The following is an 11,850-nucleotide window of genomic DNA, read 5'->3' on the forward strand; positions in this document are numbered from 1 at the left end:
AAGTTGCAGTCCTTATTGCCAGTGCTGTTTGGCGTTTTAACAGTGTTTTTATAGTGCCGAATGAGGTATGATTGCATTTTTTTTGCTGCAGGAATAAATAATTGAAAATTCAAGTCGAGAAAAAATGTGCCGTTTTTTCCAGAAGAGGAAAAAAACGGCGCCTTTTTTCTCGACTTGAATTTTCAATTATTTATTCCTGCAAAAAAAATGCAATCATACCTCATTCGGCACTATAAAAACACTGTTAAAACGCCAAACAGCACTGGCAATGAGGACTGCAACTTTGATATATATATATATATATATATATATATATATATATATAGAAAAAGTCGTGAAGTGGAGTCCTTAGTTGCTGCAGGAATACGCACAAAGTAGAAGTACGCTCTTCGGAGACTTTATTTCCAACGTTTCGACCTGAGACAGGTCTTCCTCAGGAATGAAGGTAAAATCGTACGGACTCAGAGTGGGGGCGGCGCCCCGAAACACAAGCCACATGGGAAACAAACACACAAACGACCACAAACAGCATACAGAGCTTATTCTGCCAAAGGCAGGCGAAAAAAAAGCCATAAAAAAAAGGGCGAAAGGAAGAGGGAGGAACAAGGTGGCAAGGCGGAGGCAAGAAAGAGGCAAGGAGGAACACACTGCATAAACGCGGGTTGTGGGGATAACAGAAAATGCGACGAGTTCACGGGTGGCGAAAGGCCCAAAAACATCCGGTGTCTCCGGGAGGGAAAAACTCTAAAGCACACGCCGCCACTAGCAGTGAGTTTACATGCGCGTCACCGGTAACAAGGATTAACTACTGACCGTCTTCAGCGGCATGGTCAAGAATGCAAGCGGGGCCAATTACTGCATCTGAAGCGCAGGCAGCCTCCACGACTTTGGGGGGTCCCACAAAAGCCAATGGGGGAGCCCATTTGAGGCGTCCCCTTCTCCGCCTAAGCCTCCATTTGTTCACGGCGTCGCGTCGTGTCGCGCCAGGTCAATGTACGGCCTGTTAACTGTTAGTACTCGGCTGTCGCCGGCACGCGTGGAGCCCTGTGCCCAATTCACGAAAATATGTCGGAGTGCGGCAATTTAAAAAAAAATGAAAACAAGAAGAGAGAGGCGACCGTCGGTATGTGCCGTGCCTCTGGGGCAACCAAAAAAAGAAAAAAAGAAAAAGAGGGAAACAATGAAAAAGAGAAACAAAGCAAAACATGAGTGGAAAGACAGGAAGGACGCGCTCTGTATGCTGTGTGTGGTCGTTTGTGTGTTTGTTTCTCATGTGGCTTGTGTTTCGGGGCGCCGCCCCCCCTCTGAGTCCGTACGATTTTACCTTCATTCCTGAGGAAGACCTGTCTCAGGTCGAAACGTTGGAAATAAAGTCTCCGAAGAGCGTACTTCTACTTTGTGTATATATATATATATATATATATATATATATATATATATATATATATATATATATATATATATATATATATATATATATATATATATATATATATATATATATATATATATATATATATATATACATATATATATATATATATATATATATATAAGAACAACCATGCATGCAATGCATGAGTAGTACTTCGGACACAACACAGTAAAAAGAGCGGCCACGGCATTTACTAAGATATCGGCAACAGACTTGACTTCACCATCTCAAGGTACACATTCAGGTGACAGCCTTTATCTGTCATTGAGGCCAACGTGGAGACAATTTATAGTGATTAGCTTACGTAGGGGTCAGGGTTATACTCTACATTTCCCCACTATGTTTCTCTGAATCTCGTAGCGCGCTAGCAGCCCTTCGTTCAGGAATCAAAGCGAAAAATCCACTTCTTCAACAACCACTCAAGCAAACAATAGACTGTTGCAACAATCACTTAGACGTGAGTTTCTGTTTTGTACTGAGTCATGCAGAAATGGACGGCAAGAAAAAGGCAGTGAAGCCTTTTCAGCCCGCACAAAAGAGTTCGAGGTGTCAGAGGCTAGTTTAGCCTACCAGGTGTACAGAAGGAAAATAAATGAACAACAAGTAAAAAGTGGCAGCCCGAATGCACAGAAATAAATGAAAATAAGTTCCACCTTGTGAAGCGCCGCCTGCGAGGGCGGCAGAGCTGCACACAGACTTATTTGTATAGCTAGTATTATGTCACCTAAGAATTGGACGCATGTGCTCTACACTCTTAGCCAAAATGGAAGAAAATAAGACTAACTGCAGCAATTACGCCTCGCGAGGAACATTTAGTCCCCAAAAGACCAAACGCGCCAAGATTAGGGCCGTGTGCAAAATGAAGGGACCAAACGTTGGTCCCTCGACGCGAATGGGACCAACGGAAAGACTAACAGCGCCCTTTGCTCCCGCAACGTTGCTGTTGCTCCCCCTGGCGGGGGCCCTCCGACTTGATTCTACTTGTTCGGCGGCCAGCGGGGACGGACGTGCGAAAGGTGAGCTGCGGCGGCGACGGCTTTTCCCCATTCGCCCTTTTTTTGAAGTTCGTGAGCTTGCATCTTAGCGTCAGAGTGCCAGCTATTTTTTAAAACCAACGCCAGTCGATTCGCTGTGCGTTACTGCCGACGGCGACCTAATTTTTATTTGTTTCGGTCAATATTTACCCAATTTTCTGCTTAACCCTAAATTAGTAAAAATGCAATTTCTCTTTAAACAAGTGGCCCAACCGCATAAATAACCGTCCCAGCAGGAGCAGCCTACAAAAAGGAAGCTAACCGCTAACTTCTTTTCTTTTGAAATTGCAGTTTTAATACATTTATAGCCAGAAATGTCAAAGCGTGGTTAACACGTGGCCGAGAATCTTGAAGGGCTCTAACTTTTTATGCAAACATATGAACACTAAAAAAACAACATGGTGCTGTTAGGACACAAGAATTACTCGCAGACATAGTAAAGTTTAAATGAAAACGTGTTATTTTAAGCAGGAAAATTACAAGAAGTCTGGCAGAACGCCGGAACTGCAACGGACGCGTACACTCTGAGGCTGAGTAGGGCAAAAATAGTTGCACCCTCGTAACCGCAACTACGTCCAGAATAAAACTAGACAAAAACGGTTAAAATCTGATGTAAATTGGCTGAGTAAGGCATTTTTTTCCATATTTTGCGGAACCCGAACTTGTAATCTGCCAGACCACAGCAGAACGGCAAAATGAAGTCTTCCTCGAAGGCGCGGTCTGACCGCCGTAATAAAAATCCTCGAACAAAATTGTAGAATCTTTATGTATCTCACGGCAAGTTTTTTTTTTTTTTTTTGAGAATACAGTGTCATCTAATGGCCCCTTTTCCAGTACCGGTCCTCCTTGTAGCCCCCACGGTGAACCTAACTGGCAGTAACGCGCCCCCCCAAAATTGTTTGGCTGTCGGGGAACTCGTTCACGAAACATTCTCGTCCTGCAGTCCTTCCCGCACCCACCCGTCACCCGTGCCTTTCACATGAATTTCACAGTAGCAGGCGCACGCTCGCGTGACTCATCTAACGTGGCCGAAAGCTTCCTTCACTTTTTTTCATTTTCGTTGCTCCCTCACTGGTAGCCAAGCGCTCGCAGCGTGGTCAGCCTCAAACATTTTTGCCCCTTTTCTTTGAAAGCCTTTTTTTGTGTGCACGTACGAACTCACTGTGAACTGTCCGCAAAGAGGAAATAAAAACGTGCAGCCATAGCCACTCCCCATGGAGAAAGCTGAGAGGACGCCGTTTTGTTTGTTTCGCCCGAGGCTATTTCTTAAACATTGTTAAATTTATTAAACATTGAGAAAATTTGGCTCTTAATACATTTTTGAAATAAAAACGCATTCTTCGACACCGACATCACAGCCAGAAATTAATAATGACCTTGTTCTATACAAACCCGCACCGTCAGCGCATGAAAGCAGGTTTTCTTCCAATAATTAAATATTTCTTCTTGTTTTCTTTTTATTTTTGATTGCAGTCAAACCATTTTGATTTAGAGCTTGTGCTGACAGGAAGCGTCTCTTTCCCTACATGTCTTGTGAAAGAGAGGGAAGAGGCCCTTGTTTCGTGCTACGTAAGCCTCTGAGAATGATAGCGAACCTGCAAGCGAGAAATGAGCAATCTTTCTATTTTCTGTTGCCCTTATACAGTGGTTCAATGCGTTGAGTGAGGGAGCATGAGTCCCCAGGTTCTATTGCTGGTTTGAGTGGCGTATTTTCTGCTGGAGTCGGAAAAACAACAATGTCTGAGTTTCGCTTGTTAACTACCGTGGCCATGGTGTTAATTAATCCGTAGTCTTATTCTCAGTGCAATTCACAGGCCACATTTGGCTGCACTACATAAAGCGTTGATTTTGCTTCTTTTTGCTTTTTGAGGTATTTTTTACGGATGCTTGTTAGGGCTGCTGGAAACTGCGTTTTTCTCAATTTTGCGTCCTACCATGAATAACACATGTTTTGTTGCCCTATTTATTTCCTGCAGGAGCGTGACGACATACGCCCATTGCCGACAGCGTCACGGAGGATGGCTGTCTCCTCTCAACGGACAAGTACCTCAAGACAAGTGGAGCACGCTTGCGCCAAGGACAGCAGCCATGTATACCCGGAATAGCCCAATACTGGGCGCATCGCCTCAATAAGGTGTGCCGTACAGGCCTTCGAAATAGAGACTCCAACGTCAAGAGTAGAGTACGGTTTACTTTTGTTGTGTATGTTGCTCACACAGTGTTGCAATAAAAAGCTTGAAAGTAACATTTTCTTTGTCGTGAGTACTTTGTCGTGAACAAGTGGCCAAGAAATACTGCTTCTGGTCTCTTGTGTTTACTCCTGTCTTCTGAATTGTCGGTCTAATGGAACGACAGTCACTCATGGAGTACTTGCACGAGCCAGCACATCGTCTTTTAGTATGCACGGTTAATCCAGAGGGGAGCATTTGCAGGGATGAACATTTAGTCTTGAAAGCATCAATTGGTCTAGGGAGAGTAATGGGAAAGATTAACGATTGATACTCAGAGGACCAACGGTTGGTCTCCAGTCGACTAACAGGGGTGACTAACAGTTGATCTGCAAGGGACCAACAGTTAGTCTTTATGGCGGACCAACAGTTGAACCATTAAGGGACTAAGTGTAGAGGGACTAACAGTTGGTACCCTTGCCGTTAGTCCCAAAAAGGACTAATTCTAGTGGCAACGCAGTTAGTCCCCAAAAGGACTAACGCCGATGCCCCGTTAATCCTTTTTGGCTAAGAGTTTACCCACAATTTCCTGTTGCTGGCATAAGACCCTCTAGAAATATTCTGGGAAGCAAGTAAGCATAATAAACACACGTGTTGAGTGTCGTAATGAGGAAAATCAGCTTCGCGATTTTTGTTTATATTACCATTCCATTATAGCCTGTTTTACTGCAAGGTGATCAAACCATAGTTTTCACTTGAAACAGCTTTTAAATTTTTGAGTGCCATCAACCTTTTAATCAAAAATGGATTTTTATCATTTTACCCCACATATACCTAAATATTTTACCTAAGCGATTTCAAATTTTTTTATACGTAACCTTGTTTTAAGAGAATTCTATTCATTTCATTCGTTTTGTAGTTCCTCAAGTACCCTAACTGGGGGTAAAAGGAGGGGGTGGGTCCATAAGGGGTTCAACGAACGCCCCCCGGGAAGATTAGAACTAGGGACTCCCAGAACATCAAGCCGGCATTTAACTCTCTTTCACCTCAAGCGATGCTTAGATAGATATATCTAGCATAATAGCCAGACTTGGCTGCTGCGCCAATAAAATTCAACTGACTACTACTATTTCCACTCTATGAAGTAACTCCTAGGAGGCGTGAGCCGGAATAACTGAGTAAAGCCGCGGAATAGACAGTTACACAAAAAACGAGAAAATAGTTTACTTGCACACAGCGCAACATGCCCTCACTTGTATAGAAAGGGATAATGAGTAAATACCATAATTCCGTAGTTACGAGGGGCCCTTGGTATGAAGTAGAGGGCGCCTAATATCGAGTTGCAATGTGGCGTTGTTTTCAACTAGTTGCGCAGTAGCCATTCCAATCTGCTGCGCTGAGCCTATGAAAGCCGTGTTATTTGTCCGTGCAGAGCACATCAAAGCATTGGACGCACCATAAGATTCGGCGCGAAAGGAGGCTGTCGCAACAGAATGCCCAAGAAAGTTTGCAAAGAAGATAAGTGGATTACACGCATTCACGGACGCATACGGCCATTTGCTCTTTAAAAAACACATCTTGCATAGAATATAGCTGTAGGAGTGTGCTCCCCCCCCCCCCCCCCATCGTCACGAAAAGCCGCCAAGAAAACAAGCATGCCAAGTAGAACATACCTTCCCCGTTGTGCGTTATGCAACGCGTTGTTTACCCGATACCGATGCCGTGTGACAGCACTTACCTAGCCCAAACTTGGTGATTGCTAAACATACGTCTGCTAGAAGAACAAAACGCAGAAAAATGAAAGCAGGGTTCCCAACTATGGGAACACTGCATCACGCACGGGTGTTCTTCGTTCTTGTAGGCGACACAGGACGAGACGGCAGATGGGATGAGGACAAAGTTTATTTCGAGAAGCAAACACATTTATACGCCGTGACAAATAGTGAAAAATACACAGAATCATCTAGAGATAACACACATGCCATGCGTGATCATTCTATAGCTTCAGGGATTTCAACTGTTTATCACAAAACGCGAGGGAGGAGTGCTGACACATTGCGGTGCCACTCTACAAATCTTTTCCGCTTCAATGATTTCGCTTGTGAGCCTGCTTTTGCTCTTCCCTATCACAAAGCTTGTGTTAAAGTCTGGCCTACAACCCTTTACACACACCTGCAACAATGCAGTGTAGTGTGAGAAAACCATCGCGACCATTCATGACATTGCGCGCGTGTTCGCGGAGCCTATCATTTAGACAGCGACCGGTCGGTCCTATATACGGCTTACCACAGGAGAGAGGGATCTGGTACACCACATTTGCTGCACACGGAAAGAAGGGATTCTTGTGCTTATTGGAACATCCTCGGTTTACCTTTTCTTCTGCAGATTTCATCTTGAATAAGGTGGTTGGTTTTTTTTTCGGGGCCGAAAACAGTACTTTAAACACTGGCTCGTGCTCCAATCTTTTTAGGTTGTGTGATTCGCAATGAATATACGGAACCACGGCGAATTTAGGCGGGCATAATGATGTTCCATGTGGAAGAGATTGTTTTGACATATGCTTGTTGACCAAAGCTTCGCTACCGATATCTGTATGTGCGTGGGATAACCATCATTCGAGAGCCTCAAACACTTCTCGTTGAAACCATTCACCATTAGGTGAGGGCCCTACTTATGTAGGGCATTGCGGAAGCAGAGGTTCACAATGCCTCTTTGAACAAGTTTTGAGTGAGCTTAATGGAATGGGAGAAGAGGTTCACCGCTCCTAGGCTGGTACGCGTAGCAGGCGCGGTTTTCGTGAGAGCTAAAAGCTATGTCTAATAATCGTAGATTGTTGTTTTGTCGTCGTAGAGGGTTGTTTTGTCGTAGAATGTTGAGCGTCGTCAAGTATTCTTCGTCTTCTGTGATACCACGCTTTTGTCGCGGAACGGAGATAAAACCACTCGAGAGCTGATAAAAGCGCATAAAATAAAAAGGCCCGGATACAGATGTGTTAGTGTCCCGTCAATTTTTATAACAGACATAGAATACTTCTATCTGTCCAACTTATTGCAATCGTAGTGGTTTCGTGGTATGTTATGGTTTCGCTATTAGTTCCCTAACCCTTCGATTGTGGCGTGTACCCCGGTATGTATTTATTACCCGTAAACAGTTACTTTCATTGTTTTATTACGGGTGAGAAGAACGCCCATGGTGAGATGTTGTAAGCATATATTTGCGTTTCTTTTCAATAAACAAATAGTTGCGGATTAGAACCATGTCATGTCTGTTTTTTGAATTTCGCCCCTTTCTGTGATTGCTTCCACCATCAATATGGATCTATTACCAACAGCCGAGGGAGGAGAAGCATTCTTCTTTTTCACGCTACTTTTAGTTTTCTTCCGAGGGCGTTTATCATTTAGATATACATATGGCTGTGTACTATATAAGTGATTATCAGGTGTAAATTTGGCATGGCTGCTAGGGCCTCCGGAGACAGAAGCGCTTGAAGTAGAGCAGGCTAAGGATTACAAAGCGGGCATAGTTTCCTGCTGAACATTATAAATTGAATGCTCGGAATGCTGTACAAAACATAGGACCACATTGTACAAGATCCCAGCAAAGTGAAATATCTTCTTTGGAGCATTTTTATTTCAAGTGCAGAAGGTCTCGTTTCTCATGAACATCTTGGTGAATTTCCGTGCTCGCTGCGTAAACCTTTAACATGGGTGTCACAAGCACCTCTCTGTCAACTCGGTATTGACGGTAACCCCATGATTGTAGTTGATTAGTGGAGGCTACAAAAAAACTGACTTTAAAAGCCGCAAGGACAAAAGAAAAAGTGTAAACAGATGTTGCCTAAAAATTGTTTGTCTTCAGCCGTAGCCGAATATCTACGTGTAGAGAGTACTAACACACCTATCCGCCGCGGTGGCTAAGTGGTTAAGGGATTGTACTGCTGAGCACAAGGACGCTCGTTCGATACCCGGCTGCGGCGGCTGCTTTTCTGGTGGAGGCTAAAAGGAAGAACGCCCGTGTGTGCTACATTTCGGCTCACGTTAAAGATCGCCAGGTGGTCAAAATTACCCCGGAACACTCCACTACGGCACGCTCATCACCTGCGATGTGTCGTTGCGTTAAGCTCTACAATCAATCAATCAATCAATCAATCAATCAATCAATCAATCAATCAATCAATCAATCAATCAATCAATCAATCAATCGATCGATCGGTCGGTCGATCGATCAAATAACTAATGAAATAATTATAATTATTTAATAATTAGTTAGTAAATACTTAATTATTAATTATTCTATAATACATACCTAATATTCAATCAATCAATCAATCATTTAATCAATCAACCAACCAACCAACCAGAATTCTAAGACAACAACAATGCATACATAGAATAAAACTCCCAGTTTCAAATGACAACATACCTGCGGTACTTTTGTCAGCATTACACCATTTGGTAAACAATACTGACGCCATTTTTGAAGTGAGTCAAGTGAACCCACTCTAACGGACGAATTGATTGTTCACTCTAAGAAATTGGCTCAGGCAGAAATTACCTCCACGACCCACAACGACCAGTCAGCATGACCAAATGTGTGAATTTGGCAAAAGATGAAGCCCGGCGTGCAGTGAGAGTAAAAAATAAAATATGGGTAGGACCAACAGCGCAACGCTTGCATGTGCGCTCTAGTCAGAGCGCATGTTTTAATATCGTTTCACCAACTATGCATACTTGCCTCAAGGTTCGCATCGCACTAACGATGCAACCTTACCCGAAGTGTTTTTCTTTCGCGTGTTCCCTCAGCATCTTCCAAATTTGATGGATCTCTCCAAAACAAACCTGTTTAAGTACATAGAGGTCATATCTAACAAACCGGGCCGTCGGCTGGTCTGTCCCCAGCTTTCGTAAGATGCGCAATATCTACAAACCTGATTACCCTTACACACGTCTTTTGTAACACCGCCTTCGTGAAAATTATTTGTCGTCTCCAAACTCCACCAATGTTATGCGGTGCCTGCGATCGCAGGTCAGGTCTTTTTTTAAGGAAAAACTGGCCCCAGCGTCTATTTATAGCTCCATCCTAGAAATGGCATGCACGATGCATGGCGGCGAATGCTTTTCTTGCAACTCCTGCTTTTTTGTAACAGTTGCTATCGTTTGTAGTGCCTCAATTACCAGAAAAAATTACATAGTGCATGTATTGCCTGAGTAGACAGTTTTTATTACAGCAAGATTACATTGTCAAGCATATTAAGCTCTGGGGTTCAAATCTCTTCGCATGTGTTCGGTTATTCCGCATCATGTTACAGCGAAAGCAATCCCTCTAAAAAAATCTTTCTATTAGCAAATTTAACTGCGAGAAATCTGAAAGTTTTGTAAAAAGGTTTCTCATAGGACCGAGCTGGACGAGTATACACTATGTTTTGTCAAGACGCCGCACCGATTTTCTCACTGGACAATGAATTTAATGTGCACCACACAAGACCTGAAATAGGTAAGTTAAGTCCAATGACTTATCTTTGGGCTTAACGATTAGAAACCGTAAGTTGGAGTCATCCAGGACCTCGCCCACATTATACTCACTTGTTCTCCAAGTGACTGAACCATTGTTACGAAGTTCACTTTGAGGGTGTGTTATTCCGAACGTGGAGTAGTCATAATCTCCTCCTGCCGCGTATCTTGCTTTGGGGAGCAGTTATAAACAGGGAAGTCCGGGAAGCGCCACACGAAATGGTTCACGAGTGCAGCTTTACCGAATCAGCAAATGTACGTGAAATCAACTTATCCAAGCTTGTTGATATAGGAAGATAAAAAACGCACAGGTACGACACCCTAAGGAAAAAACCAAGCGTCCATCGGATGGCGGAAACCCCGTGGCTGCCTCCAAGGAAGGCTTCCTTGGACAATTTCCTGACTTAGTGCAAGCGGCCGTACGCACTTCATGCTAAACCACTGTAGCAAAATGTTGGCTGTTTAAGGCAGAGCACAATCGTGTTTTGAACCCATAAAAGAAGCTGATGAGAAAAAAACACACATGTTTCTGGTGTTTTCTGAAATTGAAGTGCATTTGCGCCGAGTTTGGATGCTCCACTAACCGACCATTGCCCTCTCAGTCTCGACATTCAAGTACTTAATATAACAATAAAACGACTAAGAAAACCTATACAAGAGTATGACAGCCCTGACTTCGCCGCCATAAATAACCCCTTGTCACCGATTAATTAAAATATTCACTAAAAATTTGAAATATTGTTTCGTATTAGAAAACTGGGATATTGTCGAACGTAAAATTCATGAGCTAACTGATCAGTGCAACCTCGCAATGTTTCATTATTATCACGGGATTGACGACCGAGCGGCGTGTCAGCACCTTATCATGGTTACCAACGTCGAAGTATGCGAGAGTATGCGCAAGCGCATAGACCCAGTTGCTGTATCAGTGTCGTCTGCTTTGGTGTTGTCATTAGGGAACACAACTCCTGCTTTCCTTGTTGGTGAAAGCGGTGTGTTCGGCGCCTAAAGTAGCTAAACAGCGTCAACGTTCCTGATTTACATGCCCCGCAAGTGATACGATGGAAACGTCGAACGCTCATTGCGGATGCTCCTGTGATCCAAATAACCCCAGTGTCTCGTAAACAAAGTCATGCAGATACCCTTGCGGGGGCTATGTTGCTCTAGAGGAAACAGCGCAGCCGACAGCGCTCGTACAGCAACTTGTTCTTTCGGTCCGCGTGCGCGTACTCTCGCCTATTTCGCCACTCAACACCGTGAGAAGGTGCTGACATGCCAATCGGTTGTCGCTTAAGTGATATATAAAATGGGGAGGCTGTACTTTTCACACCGTACTACATCCACAAAAACGCACGGGCATTGGTACGCTATTCATCTGAAACGTTCAGCTGCGAAAAAGTAGCGCCTTTGTTGCGTGGGCAAACGGAATCCAACTGACGCGGTGGTCCTTGTTATCAGAATGTTTCGAATGCTTGTATTGTGCTCTTGAAAATTCCCACTTTTATTTTCTTTCTTATACACTACCACCCATGCTAAAATGTAATCCTAGACGGTTTTGGGGAACTATAAATCCGGCACATATTAATAAAATGATCCAGAGTGACCGGTCAGATAACATAGCCTCTAGAATGCAAGATGCTGCTCTCATGCAAGAAGTATTTCGTAGCATTTTTGTGGGCGCAAGAAGCCTCCAAGTAACTAAT

The 11,850-nt window shown here is 43.7% G+C and overlaps 1 long non-coding RNA gene across 1 annotated transcript; it reads left to right on the forward strand.

Annotated features, from left to right (window-relative positions):
* Positions 1-2,210: 2,210 nt before the first annotated feature.
* Positions 2,211-4,714, forward strand: LOC144142087 (uncharacterized). Its single transcript, XR_013316823.1, has 2 exons — positions 2,211-2,451; positions 4,446-4,714. It is a non-coding gene; the product is annotated as an uncharacterized LOC144142087 (long non-coding RNA).
* The last annotated feature ends 7,136 nt before the right edge of the window (positions 4,715-11,850 follow it).

This window comes from Haemaphysalis longicornis, unplaced genomic scaffold (genome assembly GCF_048455015.1).
Source record: "Haemaphysalis longicornis isolate Haplotype H1 unplaced genomic scaffold, Haemaphysalis longicornis Haplotype H1 scaffold_6, whole genome shotgun sequence".
In the NCBI taxonomy this organism is placed as follows: Eukaryota; Metazoa; Arthropoda; class Arachnida; order Ixodida; family Ixodidae; genus Haemaphysalis; species Haemaphysalis longicornis.